The sequence below is a fragment of the Malaclemys terrapin genome, chromosome 9 (assembly GCF_027887155.1).
Source record: "Malaclemys terrapin pileata isolate rMalTer1 chromosome 9, rMalTer1.hap1, whole genome shotgun sequence".
NCBI classification, from domain to species: Eukaryota; Metazoa; Chordata; order Testudines; family Emydidae; genus Malaclemys; species Malaclemys terrapin.
Window position 1 is genome coordinate 1,239,622 of NC_071513.1, and position 13,262 is coordinate 1,252,883.

Here is a 13,262-nt window from a genome sequence, read left to right on the forward strand (position 1 = left end):
AGTTTGCCTTTGCCCTTATTTTAAGCACTAGCACAGCTGATCCTCAGGCACTAGGAATCAATAGCAATGTGTTGCTGTTTTTGGAATGGCATGCAGCAGAGAGCATCTGTAGGGTTCTGTCCTTGTACAGTTGTATGTTCATTCCATTTAAGCTATTTGTTTCAGCATGAATATCACCTAATGAATTTCAGGTCCCTCCATTCTGTACATGGGACGGATTTGTACATGATAGACACATTCTGCTCTCATTTTCCAAGGAAATCCATGGGAGTTGCTAGCAATGAAAGAGATGACACAGCGTCTTTACTTGTTCCTGTGGCTGTTTGTTCTGAAACTGGAGTTCTGTCTATATATATATATGTTACTTTAATGGGAGTGGAGAAAAGACACACTGGAATTCGTTCCGAGTGGGTATGGAGGTTTATATTGATCTATCACAATGGGGGCTGGAGTTGCTTAGATCCCATGGCCAGGGACAAGAAGTTCTATTCAGACATGCTGGAGTGAGCCCCAGATTTATATAATGCACTGAGAAATCCAGTCCTACTTCATCAGCTTGGCTAGATCTTAAGCCAGTCAATTTACAACATAAATTTAACATTTTTATGTTAACAGCAACAGCCTGCTACTTCATTCTGTCTCTTGTTGTTCCTATTACATAGAGCCGCTTATAGGATTGGGCATTTTTCTTGGAATATTGCCCATTAATTTAAGCTTTCATGTGCCACACATTACTGAATTGGTTTAAGATGTGATTTGAAACTGGGAAAGACCAATATCTAGTTTTAAACACTCTATTGAAACTTTTAAATGACTGAGTCAAACTGTTTTTATAGTGGTTTTTCCCCCCATTAAAAGGGACAGAAACTATTTTGATTAATTTTATTGTAATATTTCAGCCCTAAAGCAAGAGAGACTTATTTAGAGAAAGGATTAGTGTTTCTGACAGTCATCCACACATTACTGCAGATACAAACATCTTGTATATCCTGATATCTGCATTTTTACACCTAGAGACAGTAACCTGTGAAGTTTTGATTTAGAGGCTTTAAAATAGTTTCAGCTACTGTCATGAAGTCAGGACTCATGCTATTTAATGAGAATGATCTTATGTGTCTATATGACCTTTCATACACAGATAGCTTAAACAGGTTTATAAGCACTGAAGTCAGTGGGAGATTTTCCTGAAGAGAGTGCTGGGAGGAGAAGGAGGGAACTGAGTGACTCCACTTGAATGCAGAGGGGAGAGGAACAGGAGTCAGGAGGACAGAAGATGGAGGGAGGAAGAAGTGGGTGGGGAAGGGCAGGAGCAGAGCACCAGAGGGCAGAAGTTAGGGGACACAATCTGTAGCTTCCCTACAGAACCTGGAACTGAACTCAGGAGTCCCAAGTCTCCTCATTCCTCTGCAGTCAGCAAACAGCTGTGAAATCCACTGGCAAAGCCTGCATCTCATTCCCCTGTACTGGCAGGTCCATGTGGATAACAGCTTTCTATTGCTACCAGTTACACAATTAGTTCTGATGGCAGAGGCCTGTGCTGTGAATCTAAAGATCTGACCCTTGATGATGACCTGCGCGGGGAAGGTCAATATAGTTCTGCATGGTAATTTTTTTTAATTTAAGGAGTTAATAAAATATATTAAACGAACATTATGGTCACAAAGCCAACCACTCAAAAGTTAGGAAATGCCAAAATTAAGGCTGCCCATGCAACCCTAATTGAGCCCACTTGTGCGTATGCGTTATGTTAGTCCTTAATTATTTTCCACAGGAACCAGCCTCATTCAGTACACAGGCTGGACACGCCCCGGGGATGAATCAGGGCTGTGTAGTGAAGGAGGCTGTTGTCTGCAGGACCCTGCCTCATTTGTTGCAGAAGTTGGAAGGTGTGTAAGTGAATGATGTTGAGGACAACAGGAAGGAAAAAAAAAAAAAAAAAAAAAAAGATAGTTCTCATGGTTAAGGCAGTTGAATGCTGCCCTAGAAAACTGGATTCTATTCCTGCCTCTGCCACAGAGTTTCTATGTGATGCTGGGCAAATCTCTTAAACCAAACAGCATGAGTGATCACTAATTGTGTGCTCATTATCTGGGTGTCCAGCAGGAGATACCTGGGATCTGATCATCAGAGTAGCTGGGAATGCTCAGCAATAACTGAGGTCAATGGAAGCTGAGCTCTGAACATATGAAATTTACATACTCAAAACATAAAAATAAAGAACACTCAGGCCCTTTGGCTTTTGAAGGAGGCACCCAAAATTAGTTTGCACTTTTTAAACACTGTCTTTAATTCATGCCTCTGTTCCCTGCATGTAAATTGGGATAACAACTCATCTCAAAGGGTGTTGTGAAAATAGTTTAATTCATCACAAACACTGAATTCATGCTGAAAGCACACAAGGAATTACTAAATAGCTACCCATGCTGTACACTAAATGAAGCAGCAATCCTGTGGAAGACATAGAATGTGATCATGTAATTAAAGACTATCATAATGCACATGCATGAGGGAGCCACCATTTTATTCTTAAGAGTATTTGCCGTGTGCGAAACAGCCCTGCAGTAAAGCCCTGTGCTTGACTCTGGAAAGGAGATGCACCAAGCTCAAATCTTTCCTGCAGGAAGCACATGCCCAAGTTCACTGGTGAGTTCTAAAGGATCACAATGATTGTTTTCCTTTAGAGGATGATTTGTTGTGTGAAGAATTTATGACTAATTTCAAAGTGTTTATTGTTTGCTATTTCCTAATTGACTACTTATTAGAAATTAACTGTTCAATATAAAGAGATTTGAAACAAGCATATTAAAAGCAGGTTTAATATGGCAAGAGATGCTGGTAAGATACATTATAGAACTATAATTCACTTTAATTTAGAAGAGTGCATCATTCTCTTTGGGTTTGCCTACATGGGAAAAACTGACTGGCATAGCTATAGCCGAATTATTATTATTATTAGGTTATTCCACTGTAGCTGTGCCAGTCAATTTCCTCATGTAGACAAGCCCTAAGTAAGGCTAATTAGCCCAGCAAGAGGTAATTTGTGGAAAGAGGCATATTGAGGTTCTACCTAGCTTAATCTGCTCTGAATTTGAGCACATTCAGAACAGTGATAGATTGGCCTATAAGATGCCTCTGCCTGATAATGAAGTTTTCCAGGAACAGTGCAGCCTTTTTCTTTTCAAAAAGCAAATACACTTCTTGTCTGCCCCTTCCCTGTGTACCTTTCTGCTAAAATGATTTTGGCATTCAGACTTCTTTATTGTTGGCCAACTGTTAAAATACACCATTATTTTAGCACTGAAAACAAACCCTTGTAATAGGATGTTTGCTTTCCACTATTGTCAGGCCTGTAATTTGTGCTCAGAATTATGGTTACCACAGAATTACACTTTTTCCTGTGGATGATAGGAGGCTGGCTGCGAGGTCAGCACATTAACAAATATTGTGAAATGAAAAGCCGTTTGCTGCATGAACCAGCTTCTCTTTATTACTAGTTTCTATTTCAGAATTCTGCCATGCACTGGCTTTAGTTTGCTGCCTATGCTGATAAACCATGGTCTCACTTATAGTATCAATGAGGAACAAACAGACTCACAGAAATAGCAGCGCTCTCATCATAGCATGCAGCACAGGGCCTAGAGATCACAAGGCACAGAGACAGTGGTTGATCTTGGGCACCACAGTGCTAATGGAGGGGTCCAAGTGCCAGTTTCAGCACCTAAACGTAGAACTAGGTGCCATAATGGAGATACTTGGGTATCAGTAGAGACTGTTGCCCCATCACAACTGTGAGACGTACTTACTAGCTACTAGTTGGGCCATACAGCATTTTGCTTTTGTAATTGGCCTCAGCCTGATCGTATTACGCTCATCGCACACACCCCTTTAGTTTCTGCTATCTAATCGGATTAAAGATGGGCAAGTTTCCAACACCCGCATAGCCCATTGGGCTTGATTGTTACAGAGGAAGGATATTACAGTAAAACCAGTTAGGATACCATCTTTGCTGCCCAGAACTTTACTATATCAAGGGTTGTTCTGGGAGTACCAGTCTCCATCACAGTCAGCCACACCATGCTAACAATGGTTTTTCCCTCTGCTCTGTACCTCTGGGAGAGAAGACCAGAGCCCTCAAAAGGAAGCCACCCCCCCTTACATATACCTTGTTATCACCTTCAGGGAACCAGCAGCACACCCTGACCAGCTCTGTGCCCTTACACTCCCCACGGCCCATAGGATGGGCTAGTCAGCCAGACCACCATTTTTTAATTATAAGGGAAGTAACCTTCCCAGACAGTCTGCAGGGATTGGGAGGGAGGAGCTTTACTAGCATAGTCTGACACACCTGTTTATTTTGAGGTAAACTTTTACTTCCTCTCAGGGTGATACTATCATTTGACTTTCCTAATTATTTACTAGCTACATTGTAACAGCTCTTTTCAGGTATAACTAACTGAGCCTCAGAACTTCTAGGAGGCAGGAAAGCAGGATAACTAACCAGCTTCTTAGCAAACCAAAGGAAAAAATAATAGTAGGTACTTACCAGCTGAAAGAGCCAGGAAATGCTACTACTTGCAAAACCTATCCTGCAAGCCTGCAGCTGTTGGGTTGTGCCAATTTAAGGGGCCAGCCCCCACAAAGGCATGCTGGGGAAAATGTATATAAAAGGGGACTCTTGCAGCATAGTGAGGATGACTAAGAAAGGAATAGCTTTACTAGAGCACTTGTTTATAGGTTAGTACGGTAAATAAGTAGTAGTATTTTTATCTTTATCTTTCAGAGGGGAAGAACTGATAGTCAAAGAGAACAGCATGGTCACAGTGGAGTTAAGAGTAATAATACCTAGTTCTTATATAGTGTTTTTCCTGAGTAGATCTCAAAGTGCTAGAACTTGTGAAGTCTGAAATCACAGACCTGAACTTAAATCACTGGACTTGAAACTTCCCCTTCCTGACATACACCCTCTTCTTCCTGCTCCTTTGTCTCCTGACTGTACTGTGCAAGGAGAGCAGGTTTCTCATATCCATGTAAGACTTTATCAGTAATCAAATAGGCCCTTTAGGTAAGGGAGTTCAGCTGGTTAGTTAGTGTAACTAAAAAGGCTTAGGAAGTGCTGAAGTTTGGGGCTTGTTTCTTCTGGCTCTCAGTGCTTATTTGGAGACACTTTACTGCTAATCTTGGGAGCAAAGTGTCTGTCTGTCCGTCCTGACTACAGGGAGAGCTCAGGGTCCTGTGGTTAGGTGGGTCTCTCCAGGTCTGAGCTGGTGGAAGAGGAAGGCCCCGAGTCTTGCAGAAGGGGAAGCACAGATGTGAATTCATGTGTGCATGGGGGGCGGGGGGCTAGAGGGGAGCTGATGGTGTGGGTGAAGGGGTTTGGAGGGCATTAGTGCGGAGTTGATGCTGTATATGTGTGTGTAGGTGTTAGAAGGGAGCTGATGGGGTGTTGGAGGTTCAATTGGGTGTTAGAGGAATGCTGATGGTGTGTGTGTTTCTGGGGGGAATTGGAGAGGAGCTGATGGGTGCAGGGGAGGATTGGGGAGTGCTGGAAGGGAGCTGATGGTGGGTTTGTGTGTGGTTGATGCTGGATGTTCACACTTTACAGTGTTCTCTTGGCCCATGTACTGCGGGTTTTTTGGGTTTGGGGGGTGTTGGAGGGAAGCTGATAGGATGTGGGGGACTCGGGGGTATTGGAGGGGAGCTGATGGGGTGTGTTGGGGACTGGGGGGAGTTGGAGTGGAGCTGATGGGGTGTGTAGGGAGTTCGGGCGGTGTTGGAGGGGAGCTGATGGTTTGTATTGTGGTGTTGATACTGGATGTTCACACTTTACAGAGTTCTCTTGGCCCATGTACTGCGGGGGGTTGGGGCTGGGGGGGTTTAGAGGGGAGCCAATGGGGTGTCGGGGGGGGGGTTAGTAGGGAGTTGATGCTGTGTATGTGTGTGAGGGGCTGATGGTGTTTTCTCTCTGGACATCTCTGCTGGGGAGATTTGTTTGATCTTTTCTAAGCCTGAGGCTATCTCTGGGAACGTGTCAGTAGAGGGCTGGATTCTGGCAGTCCTCACAGCACAACCTCGCTGATAACTGGGAGACCAACTGCAAATGACTGAATGCAGCCAGTTAGGCCCCTAGCCGGCAAGGTTGTGTGCACAGGTGGATTCCATTAAAGTGAAAGGGGTGCTGCACAGACACTGACCTCAGCCAATGTGGAGTAGTTTGTAAGACTGGGACCTTAGAAAGCAGATGACCACATAGGGTACAAAAGCCAAGAGAGTACATCATAGAAAGAACTTCATTTATTCCGGAACTGACACACACAGTTTAATTTCAATTGGTATATATTATAATAGGCTGTCCTGTATCTTGGAGTGATGCTGGAGCACGTGAGAGTTCTGAATTTGCCCTTAAACCTACAAGCAGACTGAATGTTTCTGCTGTAGCTGCACACCTGGCTTCTTGAACTGAAGAGATTTTCAGGTAAGCATGAATACAAGTTTTGTTTTTCTAAACATTACTATCAAAGTCAGGCTCTGGGGAAGCCTATCCGTTTGTGAATAGAGCTGTATTTCTGTAGCCTAGGTAATGACAAAACTTTGCTTTGTAACCTTACAGCACGAGAAATATGGACAACTGCTTTGGATAAAATAGAGCTTCACAATTTCAAATCACTTTATATTTTGGAAAGAATGGAACATTGGAGACAATTGCACAAAACTTAGATACTGATCAGACTGGAAAAATATTAATTTCACTAGCTGGATAGGATAATGGTACTTAGAAATTGTGCGTGTCTAAGTAATTAACTCAGCAGATTCAACCAGTTCAATATTTGTGGATATGCTGAATTGGGGGAGAGCAGAATTTGGCTCGCTGATAGTACATTCCTGCTGCAGATGTAACCCACACACCTCCTCGTGCTCTGTCCCCTCTAGTGGTACTGAGGCCACTTAGAGATTAATAAATCTGCTACAGTTTTAGCAGATTAGCCAGTCTTGGCTTTTAACTCCTACAGTAGAGGCTCATACACTAAGCTACAGAGATCCCAGGTTTGATCCCACCCGCGACGACTGGGGTCTACCCATTAATCTTCTAGCATGTTTTTTACTATAATTTTATTTAAAAATGCTTTAGTTTTACAGACAAATAACAGTACTCTGAGGAAAGTTTTGTAAGATGGCTCTTGATTCCAAGTTTACTGTCAGTTATAGAATTAAACTTCATTGACAAAGAGAAAAAATTATCCATATTGAATAATACAGTGCAAGTGCATCCCAGTCCAGAGAGTCCCAACCGCCTTCTGTTGGAGGCCTGTCCTTCCGAGGGGTCAGTAACCTTCTCTCCCAACGCCACTCCATTGCACCCGGCCTCTGCACTCTTACCTGGACTCTATCTCTCTCCGTTCGCTCTCGGAGCAGAGTTGACTCTGTATGCTCCAGCTGAGTATTTTAAAGTGTAAGATTCTAAAACCAGATAAAGAGGTCACTGACTAGTGTAAACCCATAGTCACTCTGTTTGAGGCCCGTGAGTGACTCCCGACTTGCACTGGGGCCTCGGACAGCAGAGTCAACCTGCAATAGATAGGAAGACATCTCTGTACTGCTCATTCAAAAATTTTGGATAATAAAAGTGAAGGGGGTGTGAACGTCAGTGTGGTAATGGCGCATGGTAACTGGAGGGACTCTTGTGCAATTACTTACACATGCACATTTAACTTAAACCATCGTTTCCCCGTAAGTGAGCGCTCATTCACAGTAGCTCAGCTGTATGGTCTGGGTTCTGAATACAGGCAAAAATTAGCTTTTATCCACTAACTTCCCTCTTTAATCCTTTTTTCAGTTATTTTTTTGATAACGTTCCCCATTTCTACCTCACGTCATGCTTTCAGCCATATTGGAATTCTCTCACCCACTCCCTGGCTGTCTGGTTTATCAGCTGTTCGCTCTAATTCTCCATTTAGCTTGGTTTTGGACAGTAACAGGTTTTGCCTTTCGATCTGCTTGATATATTTTGATGTCGTCTCTAAGTAACCTGGCCCTTTTGTCATCAAGCCATTCCCAATCTAGCATACTTGTTTTTCTTCTCCTTTTGTATCTCTCCTAAATGGCTGTCGTTCATCTTCAGTTCTTGTTTTCTCCAGCTAAGTTATTTTTATTTATCACAAGAAGTTCATCGGCCTAACTTGTACAATCACTTCTTTGTTGTAAATTAACTGTAGCCACTTTAGAAATCGGCTTGGGTGAATGTCATTGTGGGTAGCTCAATGGAGATGCCAGCAGTAGTCAAAATGCCAAACAATATTAGGCTACATAATAGATTAATAACCTTTAAGACCTGATGGGGCCATTCTGATAATCTATCCTGACCTCCCACATAGCAAGCTAGAGAATTTCACCTGATCATTGATGCTTCAAACCCATAACTTTGGACTGAGTTAGACCAGGGTATTTAGAAAGAGACGGCTCGTTTTGATTTATACATTTCAGGTCCATCACATCCCTAGGTCAGGTGCTCTAGTGGTTAACAATTTGGGGAAAGGAATGGGCTAGAAACTATGATAATGCTATTATGTACATTGATGGTAGGCCCTCACTTTCTGTGTTGTGCTCAGATCTTGACTTATTTTTATGCCATAGTTAAAAGGCTACAAGTAGGTGCCTATTTGATTGGCCTTCGATGAACAAAACCCAAATTACGAAGATGGGATTTTATTTGGCATTTATGTTTGAGGGGGCATTTCATTTCATTTCTGCAGCTTTCCACAGGGCAATTTATAAATTGTGATACGATTTAAAAGTAATCTTATCATAGGAATATTTACAGAGATCAAAGGCAAAGGTTCCGTCATAAAATGTATTTTACAAATTCAGGGTTCACATTTTACTTTTCCGGTGCAAACTAGGACTGCAAAACTTTGGATAAAGTCTGTGTAGCAAGACCCCTCATTCTTTCTCAAGATTTTCCAGGCATTCTAGCTCATGAACCTGCAACAGAACATGGCTAAAATAAAGTGCAGGAAGGTATAAATTGCTACCTAAAAAACCAAACTCTCCTCTTCCACAATGTAATACAACACTGTAATTACTTCCTGAAAGCTCACCCAAGTGGCTTGTCCCCACTGGCTTCCTCTCCACATCCATCAGATAAAACATTGACACCAAGATCTCTTCTGCAGGAGCTGTTCACAAAACTCTCTGTTCTGTTTATACTCCATTACCTACTAGAAGGAGCCTGTGTGAAGACTCTGATTGCAGCGCTATCCTCTGGCTGAATTCTGGTCCATGTTTAGGTTGGAGTAAAAGAGATCGGCTCAGATTGGTGAGGCGCAGGCTGTGCCTTCTCAGCGGCTGTAGGATGGTGTGTAAGTGCTTGGAGGGGGCGCAGACTGTTCAGACATGCTGCCTGGTTCTCCCAAGGGCTAGAGTCAAGGAGAAGGTTTCAGCCGCAAGGGATTGCTGCTCAGGTGTTGCCTTTTTACTGGGTGACAGGAGCATAAGAGGCAGGACGTCTCTTTTTCTTGAATAAAGCCCATGGTTTGGACACTACTAGGGTTACCATATTGCAGTCCTGGAAAAAGAGGACACTCCAAGGGGCCCCGGCCCGGCCCCGCCCCACCCCAACTCCGCCCCTTCTCCGCCCCCGGCCCTGCCCCAACTCCACCCCTTCCCCACCCCAACTCTGCCCCTTCCCCAAAGCCCCCGCCCCGACTCCGCCCCCTCCCCTGAACGCTCCACCCCCGTTCCTCCCCCTCCCCTGCTTACTGCAAATCAAATGTTCGGAGAACGGAGTGGTCTTTAGTAGTCAAAGACCCTTCTTCCCCGTCCCCTCCAGTCTATGTCTTTCCTATTGCTGTCTAACCCGTCCCAGCTCCTCATCTGATTTCAACTGACCCCACTACCACTCTGGATTCCTTGTCCCAGTTTCCTGGTCCTGCCTCACTGTCCTCTCTCCCCGCCCCCATCCCTCAGATGGGATGTTCGTTCCAGATTGGCAAAATTATAAGGCTTCCCAACATTTCAACACTTCCCATTCTAAATTTTCAGTTGCTTAACTATAGGCTAGTTCTGCCTATAACAAAGCATATTCAGAACTTCTGATTAAAGGGATTATAAGTGTAGCAACCTCCATCATAGCTAGTCACCAAAGTCCGAGCCATCCAGACTTAAAAGCATGAGCTTCTGCTACTTGAGTTCAAGATATAACTCCCATAGCTGGTAGCTATACAGTTATCCTCTAAAAATCCACCAGAGGAGGGCACAAAACACATGTTGGACAGTGAATTACAAAAGTGCCAAATATTATTATTAGACCTGCAATACTTTTCACAATGAACATCAGCGGGGGATAAACTGGGAGTTTAAGAATATTTGGAAAACAATTTTAGAATAACATTCAGTGCTGTGGTTTAAAAGAAAAAAAAAAACCTGTTAAAACTCGTAATTTAGCAGCATTCAGTGTTTGAAAAAAAACAACTTCTAGGAGGGATACAAGTTAAGAATGTTGGAACAGGAAGATGTTATGCTTAGTTACCACTTGGGCAAGGCGGCGTGCTATGGAATATTTGCAAGATTTCACTGTAATGTTTTACAATATAGAGCAGCGCAATGCTGATTCCATTGATATTGTTGAGCAATTCAGGCTGATTTTATTTCAGCCCACATCTTAATAGTTTTGAATACAAGATCACAATTTTCAGCTCAGTTGATCTGAACATGCAGAGCTTTACAATTGCTATGCTCTAAACTGTATATTAACTACAATTTTATAAACCTGCATGTCAGAGAACTGTGTGCCACTACTACTAGGCAGGCCAATGCTCAAACCACTGAGCTATCTTCCCCCCCCCCCCCCCCCGAATCACAGAAATGTAGGACTGGAAGGGACATCAACAGGTCATCTAGTCAAACCCCTGCACTGAGGCAGGACTGAGTAGTAACAACTAGACCGTCCTTGACAGGTGTTTGTCTAACCTCTTAAACTCCAATGACTGCTATTCCATAACCTCTCTAGGTAATTTGTCCAGTGCTTAACTACCTTTACAGTTAGGAAGTTTTTCCTAATGTCTAACCTAAATCTCCCTTGCTACAATTTAAGCCCATTGCTTCTTTTTCATGCATGTCCTGAGTGGGATGGGGGTGGGTCCAGGCAGTGGGATTGGGGGGAGGGAGGTTGAGGGAGTCGGTGGGTGTGTGGGGATGGACCGGGGGAAGCAGGGTGGAGGAACTGAGTGGGACAGGACTGGGATGGGGGGAGTAGGGTAGGGGCTGAGGGGAGCATGAATGGGACAGGGTAGAGAGAGCTGTGTAGAGTGGGGTGGGGGAGGGTTGGGGAGAGGGACAGGGTCTGGAGGGGATGAGACAGAGGGGAGCAGGACTGGAATGGGGGGAAGTTGAGGGGGTGGGACAGCAGGGGGAGTGAGGGGGTGGGATGATGGGGGAGGCTGAAGAAGAGATTTGGGGTAGGGCAAGGCTGAGGGCAGTGGGTTGTGGGGAGCAGGGGGACTGTGTGGGAGGCTGTTGGAACCGGGGGCAGGGACTGAGGGCAGTGAGTTCTGGGTGGGAGGTACGGGGGGACTGCGGGGGAGGCTGAGGGAACAGGGTCAGGGCGGGGACTGAGGGCAGTGGGTTCGGGGTGGGAGGTACGGGGGGACTGCGGGGGAGGCTGAGGGCAGTGAGTTCTGGGTGGGAGGTACGGGGGAACTGCGGGGGAGGCTGAGGGAACAGGGTCAGGACGGGGGCTGAGGGCAGTGGGTTGGGTCTACACTGGCACCTCTCCGCATTGCTGTGCCGGGCGGCAGACCTGCGCCAGCGCTCCCCTGGCGATGGAAGAGTCCTCAGTGGAAATGCAGACTTCATGACACAGACCCTCCTCGTCACTTCAAACCTGATGCTGCTCTGGTCAGTCGCTAGGCTCTTGTCACTTTCAAACCCATGCCGGGGATCTGGCTCTTTTTCAGTTCTCAGGTTAAGAAAAGCCTCTGCATTTTGTGAGGGCTTCAGCATTCACTTTCCTACTTGACAAACTGTCTGCCTGACACATTGCTCCCAGGGCATTCATCTTTATTCATTATCGGCAGGTCCATCAGATTAACGAGCAACACAGGGGGAAGCAACACAATGGTGTCATGGGTTTTTAATTTTTCAAACCACTTTGGCCTCAACAGGGATAACAGCAAATCTGGACAGAGCAGAGGTGTCAGGATGGGTTTGGGTTTTTTTTTTTTTTTTTTTAAAGTGAAAATGTTTGGGTCTGAGCAAAGGCTGCAAACTTCCCTTTGGAAACCTCTGCTGATTTTTTGCCCCAGGGGCTAACGACAGCTTGGAATCCGGGACAGATTTCCACATCCATGCAGGGTGAGATGATCGGGGGTAGGGAGGGGCTGTGGGGGAGGCAGAGGGAACAGGGTCAGGGGGGCTGAGGGCAGTAGATTGAGAGTGGGGAGCACAGGGGGGACTGCGGGGGAGGCTGAGGGAACAGGGTTAGGGTGGGGGCTCAGGGCAGTGGGGCTGAGGGGAGCCCCCCCAGAGGGATCTGCCAGGGGGCCAGGTGAGCCCAGCAGTGCTTACCTGGAGTGGCTCCCAGGAAGCATCCTGCAGGCAGGTCCCTCCCAGTCCCTCTGGCTCCTTCCTACGGTTGGGTTGGGTTGAGGGGAGGGGGGCAGGGGCAAGGTGGGTCTCTCTGCCCGAGTCTACAGGGCCCGCCCCGCTGCAGCACGCAGGGGAGTGAGACCTCCTTGCTGCCTCTCTGTGTGCCGGGGCAGGGGCAGAGCTGCGCTCTGCAGGCTCCTGCGGGCCAGGCTGGAGGCCCCGTGGGCTGACACCACCGCACCGGGAGCTCTCAGCTGCGCGCTGCCCCAAAAGGTGAGTGGCGGCGCCGGCTTGCCGCGGTTCCCCCAGCGCGGCTGCCCTGTCAGCGCTTTTGGGTCTTTAAATAGCCGTCCGGGGGAAATCCTGGACGTTTTTAGCTTTTGACAAATTCCCCCTGGACGGCTATTTAAAGACCCGAAAGCCAGACACATGGTGACCCTAGACACTGCCAGTTCAGAGGAGAACAGGATACTTCACGGCATTTCTTGCAAGGTAATTATGGAAGATAGTAATGTTTGTATTCACCAAGGTTATTGACTTGAAATATGTAGTGACAGAGACCAGGAACCTCATGGGTATCTAGGTGTTGAACTCCCTTTGATTTCAATGGGAATTAGCCGACTAATAACTCTGAGGGTCTGGGCCTAAATGTAGGGTTCTTGTCTAAAGAAATGCAGAGTGCA

At 45.7% G+C, this 13,262-nt stretch overlaps 1 long non-coding RNA gene across 1 annotated transcript in view; it reads left to right on the plus strand.

Annotated features, from left to right (window-relative positions):
* The first annotated feature begins 6,366 nt into the window (after nucleotides 1–6,366).
* Nucleotides 6,367–13,262, plus strand: part of LOC128842662 (uncharacterized) — a 34,660-nt gene continuing 27,764 nt past the window's right edge. Inside the window, exon 1 of the long non-coding RNA XR_008446085.1 lies at nucleotides 6,367–6,472. This is a non-coding gene — a long non-coding RNA (uncharacterized LOC128842662). The remainder of the gene's footprint in view (nucleotides 6,473–13,262) is intronic.